Source organism: Sceloporus undulatus, chromosome 4, assembly GCF_019175285.1.
Source record: "Sceloporus undulatus isolate JIND9_A2432 ecotype Alabama chromosome 4, SceUnd_v1.1, whole genome shotgun sequence".
Taxonomy (NCBI): domain Eukaryota; kingdom Metazoa; phylum Chordata; class Lepidosauria; order Squamata; family Phrynosomatidae; genus Sceloporus; species Sceloporus undulatus.
In genome coordinates, this window is record NC_056525.1 from 64,325,612 (window position 1) to 64,342,530 (window position 16,919).

A 16,919-nucleotide genomic window follows, 5' to 3' on the forward strand; every position below is an offset into this window, starting at 1 on the left:
CCATCAAACAGCCTTTTCCTGGTCTTTTTAATCAATTAAGACGTTTTCGTCCATCAGCCGGCCCTTGCTATGCCTGTTGTGTAGCATGTTAATGTTTTGCTTCACAAAGAGAGAAAAGGTAGGGTTTATTTATTTAAATATTTCTAGCCTGCCCTGTATGAAAATCTTTATTAACGGATTAGTTAATAGTTTAACTAGTTAATTAGCTAATAGTTTAACTAGAGTAAAACATAATAAGCACATTAACAAGTGAAAGCAGGTTTAAGCGATTATTTTTAAGCGTGTAGCACCTGAGGTAACTCAGTTATGCCTAGAGACTTTCATAACTACCTATGTTTTTATTTGGTGCCTAAATTACTATATATACAGTATTCATGTATAAATCTAGAAATTTTTGTTAAAAAATTGACGCCAAAAACCTGGGTTGACTTATTCATGGGTCAACTTAAGTAGTGTACTTTAACTCTTACCCCCCCCCCCCCCCCCAAAAAAGGAACCATCCCCTTCTCTGAGTAGAGTAGCAAAAGGCAAGAACTGGGAGCACATATAAGAAACACCAGCCTTTAGGGTGAGCAGCACAAAGAGTTAGGCCTGTTGAAATTTTGCAAGTTCTTTGGCATCATTTTCCTTTGTCTCATCCTTCACATCCTTTGTTACATTCTCCCAAGTTTTATCCTCAACTTTTCCACAGGTCATATCAAAATCCAGAATTTTGGTCCCAAAAACTGCCATTGTCGACTTACAATCAAGTATATATGGTTACCGTCATTGGTGTCAATCATGCCTCAAGGGAAGGACAACTGGGCTGCCACCTGAGAAGGCCATCTCCCACATCCTCACCTTGTGTATTGATCTCACAGGTGGGTCGCAGAAAACAGTCATCCCTCAAAAGAGCCCAGTCCTTAGGCAGGCACATATAGGGAGATGTGTTCTTTCAGGTATTAAAGTACGAAGCCATTAGAGTTTAAAGTTTTGCACAGTCAGTTTTACACAATCATTTCTGTATCAATTATGGAAACCATTATGATTAGCAAATCACACCTGTTCATTTCATTTGTGCACTAAAAGCAAGAGGTCTTATGGAAGACAGCAACTCCTCTCACTGAGAAAAAGCACACACACACACATACACACCCCCAATATTCTTAACATTTCTAATACTGTACAATTATAGTCAGCCCTCCATATCCATAGATTCTTTATCCATGGATTCAACCATCTGACCTTAGTTTTTGGTTTCCCTAGATGATAATCCCTTTCAAAAACAGTTCATGCAAACACTTCTTAACATCTTGTGGTTAAAAATTATAAACAGAGACTGAAAACAGCTAACAGAATGCTTATTTGCTTACACAAGAGGCACAACTATTATTAGGTGTTGAGACCAGGACTGCTGACTCCAAACGTCAAAGAAAACATGAGTAGCAGCCCATGGGATACGTTGATCAATAGGAGACTTTTTTTTAAAAAAACACGTTTATTTGCTTTATAGTTTCTGAAACTTTAGGGTCCCTTCTCAGTCATAACTTCTAGCTTTTCTTCTCAGTCACGAAAGTTAGAGACATGGGATCATAAAACACCACACAGTTTACTCAAGGATGTGTTTAAATCGGGGACCTTTCTTTCTTCCTCTTTTTTATTGAAAGCCAAGATCTCTGTGAGATCGTCTCTAAGAAACAGCTAAAATTCTTAAGACAAAATCATAGGAGTTAGTAACCCTGTAATTTCAAAAACCAAAAATTACATTTGATTAGCTAGAGCAGACAATAGCTAGAATCAGCTAGAATGGACAAAGGTTTTTAAAAAGCAAATGACATAATAAGCCTACCTTTGATTGCAAGCTTCCCTGTTCTGCACTAATGATGCATATAGTTATACTCATTCATATTTTGACATTTGTTTCTAACCTTAATTTGACCTCTAAAAGATCAGTCCTCCTTTATAGAGCAAATTTTAATGTCACATTGGTGGTTCTTAGTAACAATTTTATTCAGTCTTTTCTGTAATATTGAATTGTACCTGGTAAAAACATCACTTTACCTTCTAAAATATGAATTCAGTACATAAACTGACTTCTACATAAATTTGGATAGCATTCTCTATGCTTTGCCAATTGCCTTGTTCCAAAGACTGTTAATTTCAGCCATTCAAAATATTGAAAACATCACAGATTAGCCTCTAATCTTGTTTTTTTTAAAAAAGAACTTTGCCTTGGATAATATCCAATGAAATAAATGGAACTAAATTAGGATAGGACAGCATTATATAATTTGGGGTGCTAATCCCAAATTTTGTCACCCATAAACTTGCTCCCATGGTGGACATCCAAATACATATGGGAGGCCAACAAGTAGGACGCTCCTGCTTCTGTTACCCAACAACTGGGAGCACTTTCACACTAAACAATTATAGCACCACAATTCCACTTTAACTGCTATAGTTCCACCCAATGGGATGCTGGGAGTTGTAGTCTGATGAGGCATTAGAGCATTCTGGCTGAGAATGCTAAATACCCCTCCCTAAACTGCAGATCCTAAAACTGCACAGGACAGAACCATGATAGTTAAAGTCTAATCATAGTACTATAGCTGTGTTGTGTAAGAGGGCCCTGGTATGGAGAAACATATTCCTACTGACAATGGAAGTAAAAGAGAAGTACCTTGGTAAGTAGTCACTAGCCACTGACAGATGTATCCTTCATTAAATTGTCTAACAATTTCCTCTTAAAGCTACCTGAATTTGTGGTCATTTCACAGAGAAATCCATGCTCTTTTTTATATATTCCCTGTCTCCAACCATTCATCATCACTGGATGATGAATTTTCACCTACTCTCTATGAGAACCTGAGGCCATTCAATGATGATTGTTAGAAATTGAGATGTGTAAATGGTAGCTGTGTATATAATCATGCATGGTGTGGAGAAAGCAGTTTTTTTCTACTTATCTATTTTCTCCACACTATGTATCATTTATGCATTTTAAATTAGGGATATGAATTGTGCAGCCTGGCAGATGTTGTAGGAACTGTAAATCTCAGCAGCCCTTTCCATCCTTTCCAATCCATCTGAAAGTGGACGCAGGCTCTTCTTTATTTATTAGTCTATGGCTGGGCATGTTTCCTCCTTGTTCACAGATGGACTGGTGAGACAATGGCTTTGGATATCTTATTTATATAAGATTATAAAGTAATAATTTTAATTTTCTATTTCTTTATCTATTTCTCATCTATTTGTTTTTAGAACTAACCATGTTCCTTATTGCCAACTGTACAAAAAATTATTTCCTCCTGTTTATTTTATTCTCCTACTGCACAAAATGTGTCCAGCAGAACATTAGAATAATGTTTGCTTTAAAGACTACTAAAAAAAAAACCAGACTGGAAAATTAAAATATGCACTTCAAGCAATGATTGCTTTTCAATACTTTTTTTTTTTGAGGACCAGTGTGGTGTAGTGGTTTGAGTGTTGGACAAAGATCAGGGTTTGATTTCCCGCTCAGCCATAGAAACCCATTGAGTGATCATAGGTGAGTCACACACTCTCAGCCCCAGAAAACCCTGTGGTAGGCTTAGGGTCAACATAAATCATAAATGACTTGAAGGCATATAGCAACAACAACAGGAATCCAAAGAATTGTAAGTAGGAACAAGTGGCCCCTCTAAAATATTTTATTATGTTATTTGCCCTTTTATTCCTAAATCCTATATAATAATAACCTTTGCTGGCCCTTCAGTGCCCCAAATTCATTTTTCAAAAGTCACTCCTGTATGAAGCCTCTGGAAATACAAATTACTGCCTGTTCATAACATCAAAAAGATGTTTTTATTTGTGCATATTTAAAGCTACACATCTTTATCCTTTTTCCATCCATTCCCTACATGCGATTTAAGATGATATAGGAAAAAGAAACATGGGAAACAGCCCTCAGACATTCTGAAGGACATGGTCAGCCTGATTCCATTCAGGACTGACTAAATCCCAAGGAGATCTATTAATTCCTGAGTTTTCTCACCCTGTAGAAAAATCTGTGGTTTTATTTGCACATGTTGTGTAATATGTCAAGACATTTTCCCTTCGCATTTTCCTTCCCCACCTCTATACAGTTTAACAAGACATCTGTTTATATCCAGAAGTCCTGGCCAGGACTAAAGCCAACTGCGTAAATATTTTGTCACTTTCACAAATGCCACCACTAGATTCAACATTCAGAATAGAGTTATTAGAGGTTGGGGTTTTATTTCCAAACATGGTTTCTCTGAGATGATGTATATACAGCCCTTAGAAAAACAGTCACAATAAAACCCTTTCAACTACACTTACCTAGCCACTGAGACAGCACTTTAACAGGGAAAATGCTACTTGGGGGCATTGACCTGTCCCTAAGCATTTATTCATGAGATGAGAGAAAGAAAGGTGAATTTATTTGAGACTCTGCATGTTCCCAGACAGAAGGCTCCTAGTGCTAAGTACTACCAAACAAAAGACAAAGTGCAGCTATTCCATCTTTCCTTCTGTAAGAGATTTTTGTACTAATAAAGTCATAAGAAAACACATAAAGGTTGCATATGGAAAAGGGTGCATTCTGAAACCCATGGAAATTTCCATGAATGAAGCAGGTGATTGTCCTGTAAGAGTCTCAGTTGGAAGCAACCTCGGTCAAACTTTACAAAGGATCCACTAGTTGGATTGGATGGCCCTTATGGTCTCTTGCAACTCTATGGTTCTATGATTCTTCTAACCTATATATCAGACCTGGACAGAAGGTAGATTTGCAGTAGATAGTAAGACAATCTGATCTCCAATGGTTTCATTAAAAACTTCAGAATGTTTGGTGGACTAGCTCACTCCACTCTCCAATTAGACTGCTGAAATGAAGAATGCTTGGGGAGAAACCAGCAATGGATGTGTGTTTAAAAGGTCTGTATGTGAACAAACTATGAGGTCAGTTCTTATCTGGAAAATAGGTATACAGAAGATCTCCTGTACTAGTGTTTTGCAGCTGGTTCTAGTTGTTGGACCTTGAGGTTCTGGTGGAAAAGGAAGTATGGTATCACTTCCATCACTGTTCAGCCAGACATCCTCCCAAACTGATCTAGATCCCAAGATTTGAGGTAGTATCATTTACCTAATTATTACACTTATATTCTGCCTTTTTCCTAAAATGGGATCCAGGATGGCTGAATCCGTGTGTTTGTTGAATTGGTGTGCTGAATCTATGCTGAATCTATGTGTTTGATACCTACTTTCTACAGAGAATTAGGCAGATCTCATTACAATCACAGCTACTCCACCACTGCTTCCATACCTGATACAGGTAGTAAGTTGGTCCTGGAGATCCTTTTTCCTTCTCTTCCATGATCATTGTTCTTTCCTCTCCAATAAAAAAATAAATACAAACAAAGATTAGGTCTGCAAAAATTCTATACATGCGTTGTAATATGTATCTATAGATACAAATGTGGAAATTATCACTGTAATCTATTTTTTAAAAAAATAACTATACAATTGCCTATGTAGTCTGATGTCCAGTTGCTATTGATTGACTTTAAGCAACTGCTGTTCTTTCTTCTAGGGTTGACATGATGCATGAGATGCAGGAGAAGGTAGTGTTCCCCATATTGTTCACCATGGAGAAGCCATTCAGCATTGGCATTGGGACAACATCTTCTACACCTACACACAGCAAACCTACTTATGAGATAACAAACTACATGGCCTCCACAGTTATAGCCCCCAACAATTTGCTGTTGTTTGTCTCTCTCCCCACCAGCATCTGTTACCTGAAACACCACTTCACTTTGCCTAATGGTATAGCTGAACTTGCTGGTGCATGTAAGGATTTGTTTGAGTAGGGGCCATGTGGAGCAGTGTGAGTGAGTGCTGAAAAGGACCTGGGGGGCAGTATAGTATAGGCCACACATACAATATATTTGCATCTGTTATGCTAGGCTGCAACCCACAACTGCCATTGAAGATACTTTCTCCTGTATAGCATTGAAATAGAAATCAACTGCTGGGCCACTGAAAGCTGTGGGGATGTGGTTCTGCCCTTCACCTCAGACATCAAAATGACTTGGTCTGGCCTGGGAGCTTACTCTCCAAAGAGGTTGATTAAAGATAATGGAAGCCAAAATCATATTCTGAAACTTTGCATTCTCTTTTCTCCTACCCAGGTTCAATATAAAAGTATAGTCACCCCTCCTAATGCTTTGAATGTATGCAGAGGGGCAACCTCCACTATTTGCAATGGCACGCACGCCCTTGCTGTGCACATGGTGGTGTGCTCCATTCAAGTCTATGAGGCTTGAATAAGTGCAAGCCTCCATTTTTGCGGGGGGGGGGGTCCAGAATGAATCCCCCACGAAAATGGAGGGCCAACTATACAGAAGCAGCTATACAAATTTGCAGCAGATATATGCACACATTTTCCTCCAGGTCCGCCTGCTAATATCAGTACTGATTTATGCCCCACATTAAAAAAAAATTGTTCTCTTGTTCTCATAACAAACACATTATTTTCTTTCCTGCCAAGGAGCATATTAACTGTTCCTTTCTCACATGAAAGTAGAACCCCCACCATTTTCAGAATTCATGAGGGTAGGAATTTAAAGAAGCATATGTAGCAAGGAAAGCTGATTTCCCACAATTTAATGCTGTGAAGTAATTGCATAATAGCAAGGAGAACTAGTATAATTGGGACTTACTTTATAATCAAAACTCTTTATAATGTTCCAGACATTGCAATATTTACTCAAACTCTGGGAAATATTTTGGATTTGAGTTTCCAGCATCACTAGCAATACCAAGAAAGGCATTCCTCCCATTCTGTATCTTTAATACAGAGGAAGGCATTTCAACAGGTGGAGCTTATTGTGTCATAGTGCTAAAGGAGTGAGAAATTCCTCCTAGGGTGTCCACCTACACTTTAACACTTAAATAGGAGGAGATGCACCAGCAGATTTGCACAAAAATTGAATATGCTAATCTATGTGGGCAGGTGTAAATGGGGAAAGGTTGTCATGTGCCTTCAAATCAATTCTGACTTGTGGCAACCCTATGGGGTTTTCTTGGCAGGATTTGCTCAGAGGAGGCTTGTGTTTGCTTTCCTTTGAGGCTGAATTTGTGACTTACCCAAGATCACCTAGCAGGTGTCCATGGACAAATTGTCTATCTTTTCAGGGACAGGAGAACATCAAATAAAGGACAAACTATGTCTACACAACTATTCAAAGTTCAGGAAACCTATGATCCTATCCACTAGTCTTCAGCATATAGGATGGAGCTAAGTAGGTTTTAGACAACCTAAAATATGTCATAAGAAGTGCAGTAGTTTACAAATATGTGGTAAAAATAAAATTAGACCACAAGTTCAGGTATGGACTAAAAGAATCTGAAATTGAAGGTACTGCTCCAGTCTAGTCTACTGCATTTGTCCACACATATAGTACATCACTTGATTTCTAGAGGTCAAACATAAAACTATTCCCCATACAGCTTCCATGTAGTTTTATGATGGCAATGAGAGCCATCATCAGCTAAATGATGGCTAATAAATCCAGAACAAGAAAAAGTAACGTTTTTGGTCAACAGCTACCAGAAATCCACAGTAAAGACAATGTTGACATGTTGATGTAAGAAGCCATCTGTCTCCACTCAAACTCCTTCCTTCTCATGTCCATTGTTGGGGTGTGACAACAAGAGAACTGAAGAGAGCCATGATTTGTGGTAGATTCTAGAGACTGTGATCTTAAAAAGCCGTATTTTCAAACTCTGTCGAAGGGCTGCTAGGAATTGAAAGGAATGCTGTTCACTGATATTCTCTTGGATTCCCATGCCTTTAGCATTTGAACGTCACACAAATTTTCAACAAGTAAAATACTTAGATGCAGCAATGGGAAAGCTGCTTGGGTTATATTCTGTCTGCCACACTTCCGCTAAAAACAAAGGAAACCTACAAATAAGGAAGATGGGACTGGCTGCTCTAGGACTAGCCCTAGCATTACATAGGATGAAGAAGCCATATCAGACAGCAAATTTGTAACATGAAGTGGGGGGTGGAACTGTTGGTTATAACAAAAATAAAATAAAATATCTCCCTTTTTCCCCTGCCAAGAATAACAAAAGCTCCTTGTCGGATTTTGTGCATTAGCTGCATGCACAGTTTACAATAGTTAAAAACAAAAGACAATAAAGATAAAATATCATGATCCCTTAAGCAACACAAAATTGCAAAGAAGCAAAGTCATAAACTATCTTAGACAGCAGATTTGGACCCCAGACAGCAAATCTGATATCAGGAGGGGGGATATTTGGTTTTGGTTTTTTTTAAAAAATCTCCATTTTCCCCCCCTGCCAAGAATAGTAAAAGACTGTTGTGGGATTTTGTGCTTTAGCTGCTTTCCAAATAAGATCCCTTGACCTGGGTGAGTTGGAGGTAGCAAAATGTTTTGAGTTTGTTTTGAAAAGCCATAATTAAGAAAACAATGTCATAGTCATTATTATTACCATCATCATCATCACCACCATCACCACTACTCTTTTATGGAGCCATTTAATTTGCAAGAATGTAATCTGTCTTTCAGGATGTCAGGAAGGCCATGCTGGGATTTTCCAAATAGTCCTGACTTTCTGTTTATATCTGAAGGCTGCCTAGGGCAGAAATAAATGGTTTACTCTTAACAGGTTTGCTTTGTATACTTACAGACATCTGAAATGAACATTATTACACACACTGCATTGTTTATTCCTTGTGATCAGGGATGCAAGGGGAAAGCCAAGAGACACATCAGATTTTGCGTGTGCATATGCATGTGTGTGTGTGTGTGTGTGTGTGAGAGAGAGAGAGAGAGAGAGAGACTTCAAGTTGACTTATGGTGACCCCATGAATTTCATAGGGGTTTCTTAGGCATATAATCATAGAGTAGGAAGAGACACAATGGCCATCCAGTCCAACCCCCTGCCACGCAGGAAATCTCAATCAAAGCATCCCCGACAGATGGCCATCCAGCCTCTGCTTAAAGACCTCCAGGACTCCAAGAGAGTTTGTTCCACTATTGAATAGCCCTTACTGCCAGGAAGTTCCTCCTAATGTTGAGGTGGAATCTCTTTTCCTGTAGCTTGCATCCATTGCTCCGGGTCCTAGTCTCTGGAGCAGCAGAAAACAAGCTTGCTCCCTCCTCAATATGGCATCCCTTCAAATATTTAAACAGGGCTATCATATCACCTCTTAACCTTCTCTTCTCCAGGCTAAGCATCCCCAGCTCCCTAAGTTGTTCCTTATAGGGCATGGTTTCCAGACACTTCACCATTTTAGTCGTTCTCTTTTGGACATTTCTTCGTGTTGAATTTCATTTTGTTAGCTTTGGCCCAGCTTTCTAGTCTATTCAGGTCATTTTGAACTTTGATCCTGTCCTCTGGGGTGTTAACTATTCCTCCTAATTTGGTGTCATCTGCAAATTTGATGAGTATGCCCCCAATTCTGTCATCCAAGTCATTGATAAAGATGTTGAATAGCACTAGCCCCAGGACAGAGCCCTGTGGAACCCCACTGGTCACTTCTCTCCTGGATGAAAAAAGAAGCCAGTGTTGAGCACCCTTTGGGTTCGGCCAGTCAACCAATTACAAATCCATGTAACAGTTACCTTGTCTAGCCCACATTTTACAAGCTTGTTTGCAAGAATGTCATGGGAAACCTTGTCAAAGGCCTTACTGAAATCAAGATATACTATATCCATAGCATTCCCTTCATCTATCAAGCTGGTAATTTTATCAAAGAAAGAGATCAGAATTGTCTGGCATGACTTGTTTCTCTGAAACCCATGTTGACTTTTTGTGATTATGGAATTGTCATCTAGATGTTCACAGAGTCTCTGTTTAATGATCTGCTCTAGAATCTTTCCTGGTATAGATGTCAGACTAACTGGACAATAATTGTTGGGATCCTCTCTTTTTTCCCTTTTTGAAGACGGGGACAATGTTTGCCCTCCTCCAGTTGGCTGGGACCGCTCCTGTTCTCCAGGAGTTCTCAAAGGTTATTGCCAATGGTTCCGATATGATGTTTGCCAGTTCTTTTAATACTCTTGGATGTAGTTCATCTGGTCCTGGAGACTTATATTCATTTAGGTTAAACAGGTATTCCTGTACTATCTCTTTACTTTTTCTGTGCTGAAATTCCCCTATTCTGCCCTCTGCTCCATTATTTTCAGGTTGAGCACCCTTTCCCTTTTCTGAGAAGACTGAAGCAAAGAAGGTGTTGAGTAATTCTGCACTCATTTTTCCATTTTGTCACTTGACAGATTGACTGATGACAATTATCAGCTACTATGCAGATTTGTGCTTCTTTTTTACACATGACTTTCAGGCAAGGCTTTTATTATTCTAATATCCTGCTTCATTTGTAGAATTTTACCAGGATTCAGACATTCAGTCACCTTCCACATTTCTCATCCCTCGTGTGTTTCCCCACTGCTTATTCCATTTTCTTTTTCATAAAAGCATGTTAAGGAGAAAAAGATAGAACAGCTGCACAATCCCATTTTATGGGTAGTGATAGATGCTTTTCATCTGGTAGCATCTAGTGTCTCAGAACAGTCCATTGCATCCACTGATAAGCCTCTTATTCTTCCCAGGTGCCTGCATACATATCTGTCATGCACTGCAAATGGGCTCTCAACAAACGCTAAAGGATTCAAACAACAGAAAATGCTGTTATAGGACCTCACTTTTATGCTAATCACCACAACATAAATCTTACCAATGAGATAGTCACGATGGGTCAGCAAAGAGGCTACTGGATTAGTCTGAGATCAAGGCTCAGCTGTGAAGTTCTTTGGATAACTCTTAGCCAATCTTCTCTTAAATTCATCATAAGGATAAAAGACAAGCTCCCTGGAGGAAGAATTAAGTAATAAATTTATAAATACAATGTAATAAATAAGATGTAAGCAAAAACGGAGAGCAAGCATGGTGTAGTGGTTTGAGCATTGGACTTTGATGACTCAGAGATTAGGGTTCGATTCCCCACTCGAGTATAAAAACCCAGTGGGTGACCTTGAGCAACTCACACTCTCTCAGCCTCAGAGGATGGCAATGGAAACCCCCTATGAAGAAACTTGCCAAGAAAACCTTATGATAAGTTTGCCTTAGGGTCTCCATAAGCCAAAAATGACTTGGAGGTACACAATGACAATAAATAAAATATAACAGTTCTTAAATAAGTATTAAGTGGGAGACAGTATATCTTCTGTTGTGGGAGATAATTTTGCTCTGCTAATGCTTTAGAATATTTAGCAGTTCAGTAAACAGACAAGTAGGGGCATAGGTGGGAAGACTGGTTACAAAGTAGTAAACAAGTATATAATGTAAATTATAAATACTGAAAGCCAAAAAGTATTTAAAATGAAATATCTGAGTCAACTGTGCAAACCAGATGAGAGTGGGCAGGAGGAATGAAATTAACTTCCATTGGTAGGACCAACTGAGCTCATTAAAACAGTATATAAACTTTCCTACTCACTGCTCTCCTGGGATGTCTTCCTTTATTGCACCTTAAAGTCATTGGAGATTGTAGCCGAATTGGATTTCCTTTGGAGCAACCTGCAGGAAACACATTAAAAAATGCATACTCACAAATTTGGCCAGTTGCAATTTTTCTAATGTCGTCACCCACAGCAGGAGGGGATGGATGCGGTGCAAATACATACACATTTATATATGCAGCTGTGTATTTGGGGATGTGAGCCTGGAGGATTTATAGACTGAGAGGTCCTGCTTTGGAACAGAAGGGACCTGAGCTCAGACAAGAAGTGAAAGAGAAGCTGTCAGAGAGAGGTTTATTCAAAGCTTTGTCTCTAGTTCATTTTAACATGAACCTGACCTCCCACATTCACATTGGGCTAAAAAAATTTACCCTTTAATGCCACAGATTTGAAAGAGTTCTGGAACTGAACAGTACATGCCTGAGTTAATTAAGGTGGGCACTTGTAAAAAACTAGCCAGAAGGGTGTTTGTCTCCTAAAATCTGGTTGAACACAAAGCAGTTAATAAGTAATGTACAGCAGGCCAAATGTTCCAATATGGGCACTGCAATGTTGTGGACTGGCTGAGTCAACACCAATTCAAGCCCTAGTCTGCCAACAAACTCTCCCTCATTACTACTTATTGGGTGGTGAACTAAAACATTCCATGGAAAGTGGACATGAGTACATCTGCCAGGGAAAGACAATAACTTTGGTGGAAAGGTTTTAGCTTTGCTGATTGATAGATTCAGGTTCAACACCTGGCATAGCCACATAAAAGGAGCTATACTAGTCTTAGTTCACGATCTGATGATATATCATGTGAGGGGGTGCTGAAAAGTTCTTGGCCTGACCAAGCAGGCAATAACCTAGAGCCATGAAAATGGTAAAAGGTAAAGGTTTCCCCTTTTATGTGATTGTTTAGTCATGTCCGACTGTAGGGGGTGGTGCTCATCTCTTTTACTAAGCCGAAGAAGCCAGAGTTGTCAAAGAAGACTCTTTGTCACGTGGCCAGCATGTCTGAACAGAACGCTATTACCTTTCTACCAAAGTGATACCTATTTACCTACTTGTCAGAAACTTTTACATGCTTTCAAAATGCTAGTTGATAGAAGCTGGAACTAGTGACAGGAGCTCACTCTGTCATGTGGTGCTTGGGGTTTGAACTGAAGATCTGCCAACCTTGTGGTCGTCAGAGTCAATGTCTTAACTGCTAAGCTACCCTGTCCCCCCGTTGTACATGCTATTCCACATATTCATTCCTACATTCAGTGCACTTGGCACACTGTTTCTCCAGTTTCTTGAACCCTCCCCCCATTATTTTTATATAAATATTCTTTATTATTCCAACATAAAAGTGATCCATAATAACAAAACAAATTTTCTTCAAGTTCTTACATCTGTACATCCTTTATTTCATATCTTTACATACACCAAACATCATACAGTCATAACATCATCACATACCTGTGCCACTGCAGTATGAGACTGACTCCCTCTGCTCAGATCACATGCGGATGGTGCCCCTAATGAAGTCTGAAATTAACTTTATGATAATAAGTGCCACCAGCTGCCACATGGTTGTGTTGCTGTGTGCCTTCAAGTTTTTTCCGATTTATGGTGATCCTAAGGTGAACCAGCATGGCATAGTGGTTTGAATGCTGGATTATGACTTTTGAGACCAGAGTTCAGTTCCCAGCTTGGCTATGAAAACCTAACTGATGACCTTGGGCAAATCACATGCTCTCAGCCTCAGGGGAAGACAATGGAAACCCCACTCTGAACAAATCTTGCAAAGAAAACCCCATGGTAGGATTGCACTAATATTGATTTGCTTGTTTGACAAGTCTATTGAACCTCTTCTAGGATTCAAGAGAAAATAACCATTTTCTCTTGAATCCTAGAAGAGGTTCTCTCTTTTTTATTATTATCAATTCTATCTATCAATTGACAATTGCAAATCGATTGTACATTAATTACCAATCATAAAATTCTTTTTTAGTTTCTGACATCACCTTCAATATGTTATTCCCCCTTTAAACACCTTGTGGTCTTATATTTTCTCCTGTTCTCCCTATTGGAGGTTAACAGCTTCAGTATATTCTCCCTAATTCAAAAATCTAGCAAGTACTACAAATAATATACTTTTCTTAAATTATTTGTATGTAATTATTTTCAGTTGTTTTAGATCTAGTATCCAAAATAACATCAAAATATTTCCCCCTTCTAAATCTAAGTTGTCAACCTGTCTCTACCTTTGGTGGACAAATCTCCCTTTCTCAATTGTAATTACCTTCCTGTTGGTATCAAGTTCTTAGTCTGGAAATATTGGGAACTGTTCCATTTCCATCCCTAAGGTATTTCACACTATATTTTTGGAAAGTTTAGCAGAATAATACAGTAATTAGATTATGTGTTGCTACTGGAGAGCTCCACCTGTGGAATGAATTCATTTTATTTCAATTCTACTGCACTTTGGAAACTAGAGTTCTACAAACCAAGTTTATCTTTAGAAAAGTAAGAAAATATCACTAGCCCTTTTAAGTAAAGCCATATGTTTACTTAAATATTAAGAATATGGAAGTCATTGTTAATACCTACTCCTGGGTAGGCCTCTTGGTTTGGGTGGAAATTAGCACCTTGTAAAACTGAGATTATAGGGCAGCTCCGAGGATTTATTGGAAATCCAAGGAAATTATCTTTCCACAGATACCTTGTATGACCTTTCCAAAGTCACTGGATATTAATTCACTGATATTTTCTGGAATGGTAGGCTATACTAGTACTACTCCAAATGGTGGTCTGTAGATTGATATCAGTCTGCAGTCCATCAGCTGCTGGTCTGTGGTGAGTTTCCAGGAAAGAAACAGTTTTAGCCAATGGTCACAAATATGGTGCTGATCCCTGCAAACTTTTGCAGGGCCCTGACATTGGATAGCTTAAGAAAAACTGGGCTACACCAATGCCACTGAGAAGAAGAGTGACACTCTCGACTTCACAGTTAGGCAAAGTGTGTCCTGTGGGCTCTTTCCTGCAGCACATCTCCCCAGATTTTAAAAAAAATATCACACTGCTGTTTGCTGCTGAAACTGATAACTGAATTACTGTTAATGGACAAAGGAACTGGACACACTAGAGTCAAAGGGACTGTCAACATCATATTCAGTAGGTAATTTTACATTCAATGCCATATTAATTAAAAAAAATTAGGTACATTCAAGGTTCATTTATATATAAATATATGTTACAGTAACAATACATTATGAATGAGGATTTTATTAATAGTAAGTGGTGGGACTTTTATTTATTAATAATGAAATTTAAACACAAAATTTAAATTATAAGTAAGGAAGTACCGTAGTATTTTTAAAACTATTTATGTATAGTTGGCCACTCCTGCTTTAGTCCTTGAAACAGAACTATGTGCATTAGTAGGTTTATTCAAACCTAGCAAATACTTTTAACTAGCTCACTAGAAATAATGTCAGATTCCAAACTTTCTTCATCACCTCCATTAAAGCACATTGAGATAAAATATTTTAAACTGTTCAACAATGTTCTTACCTGCTTCTGCATCACCAAATTATTGCCAGTTACAAAGTACTGTACCACTTTGGGCTGCTCCTTTGGGTCAAATTGGACATTAAGGAAGATTTCTTATAATTAACATATTTTCTCCTTTCACAACAGAATTTTCTGAAACATATATGCCTCTGCAAGCAGAATTCACACATTAGGTCCAGTCACAAAACAATGCACAATAAATGGAAAGAAGAGTGAATGATGTGCTTTGAATAATAGACATCTTTTATCACTTGAAGATGCTCATCTTCTAAATGCATACTAAACATACTGTATACTGTAGTTTGGTTTTGAGGTTTAACTACTAGCATGGCTAGCTCTGTCTATATTGGCTGGCCATGAACTGACCTCAAATCCAGTATTAACAAAAAGAGTTTACAGAAATTCTGAATCCAGGAACTCTACAAGAAAAGGAACCTGGGAAACCAGAAGAAGCAAAACATTGTGATGGATATCCCTACCAGAACCTGTGTTACAAGTTGCTGGCAGTTATAATTACCTCAGGTCTCTCTCATCTCAGTTGAGTCTCAATAGCATCACTGACATACATTTTCTTACTGAGGTCAGATGCTAGGAAGCTAGTATCAACATAAACTAGATTAGATGAAAATGAGACAATGGTGCAAGCTAAGTATCATTAGCAGCTGACTAGCATATAATGTTATATCACTGTGCCATCTTGGAAGTCCTGGGAAAATGGTGGCTAACTATCCATTAAGACTTTCTGACTTCCCTGCCTAGATTGATCAGAAGCACTTGACAAACCTCAAGAAACCTACAGAGATTACATGATCTAGGCAATTACAGATGCATTTTCTTTCTTTCTTATTACATTTTTGTCTCATCCTTTCTCAAAATAATGTACATGATTTCATGCTTATTATCACAGCATTGCTGCGAAATAAGTTAGACAGACATTGAAACCCCCCCCCCCCCAGATTAAAGCTTCATGGCAAGTCAAAATTTTAACCTAGGTCTTCTCAGTCCTGATAAAAGTTACATGAGAAAGTGCAAAAGCAGGTTTGTTACTGAATATTAAGAAGATGTAACAATGACCACACAAGATCTACATAGCTTTAAAGCTGATGATGAAGATATCAAAATTGTTAAAGATTTTCCATACCTTGACATAGTCATCAATTAAAAAGGAGAGTGTAGTCAGGAATTCAGGAGATGACTAAGGAGACTATCGCTTCCTTCTTCCATACTTAATTCATATTATTAGCACAACCATGGGGGAAGATTATCACACCTCCATGTGCTTATACTGTTTTTCTACCATCTGTAAACAGTAATGGACCCATCATTGGGTATTAACAGGAGTTCCCGTTAAAACCCAATGATAGGTCCATTACTGTTTACAGATAGTAGAAGAACGGGATAATCACACAGGGGTATGATAATGTCCCCCCCTCGATTGCACTAATAGCACGAAATAAGCATGGGAGAAGGACGCTTTCCACCCGTGTGATAATCTCCTAAAACTTGGAAAGGCAAATGTGAAGGATCTAGATAGGATTTTCAAGTATAAAGAACTGAACCCCAAAGTCAGGATCATCCATACTATGGTATTTCCAAATTCTGTGTTATGACTCTGAAAGCTGGACAATGAAGAAGTCTGATAGCGGATTAAAAAAACCCAACTACCATTGAAAATATGCTGCTGGGGGGGATTACACTATGGGTAACCAAAAAGAGAAATAAATGCATTCTAGAGGAAATCAAGCTTGAGAGTCCACTAGAATCCAAAATGGCTAAACTGAGTCTATTGTACTTGGGTATATTGTGAGAAAACATAAGTCACTGGAAATATCAGTAATG

The 16,919-nt window shown here is 38.5% G+C and overlaps 1 long non-coding RNA gene across 1 annotated transcript; it reads right to left on the bottom strand.

Moving 5' to 3' along the window:
• Positions 1–1,555: 1,555 nt before the first annotated feature.
• LOC121927798 lies at positions 1,556–13,109 on the bottom strand. Its single transcript, XR_006103342.1, has 5 exons — positions 12,984–13,109; positions 11,516–11,595; positions 10,754–10,887; positions 5,306–5,373; positions 1,556–1,688 (listed from the first exon to the last, which is right to left on the bottom strand). It is a non-coding gene; the product is annotated as an uncharacterized LOC121927798 (long non-coding RNA).
• Between the last annotated feature and the right edge of the window lie 3,810 nt (positions 13,110–16,919).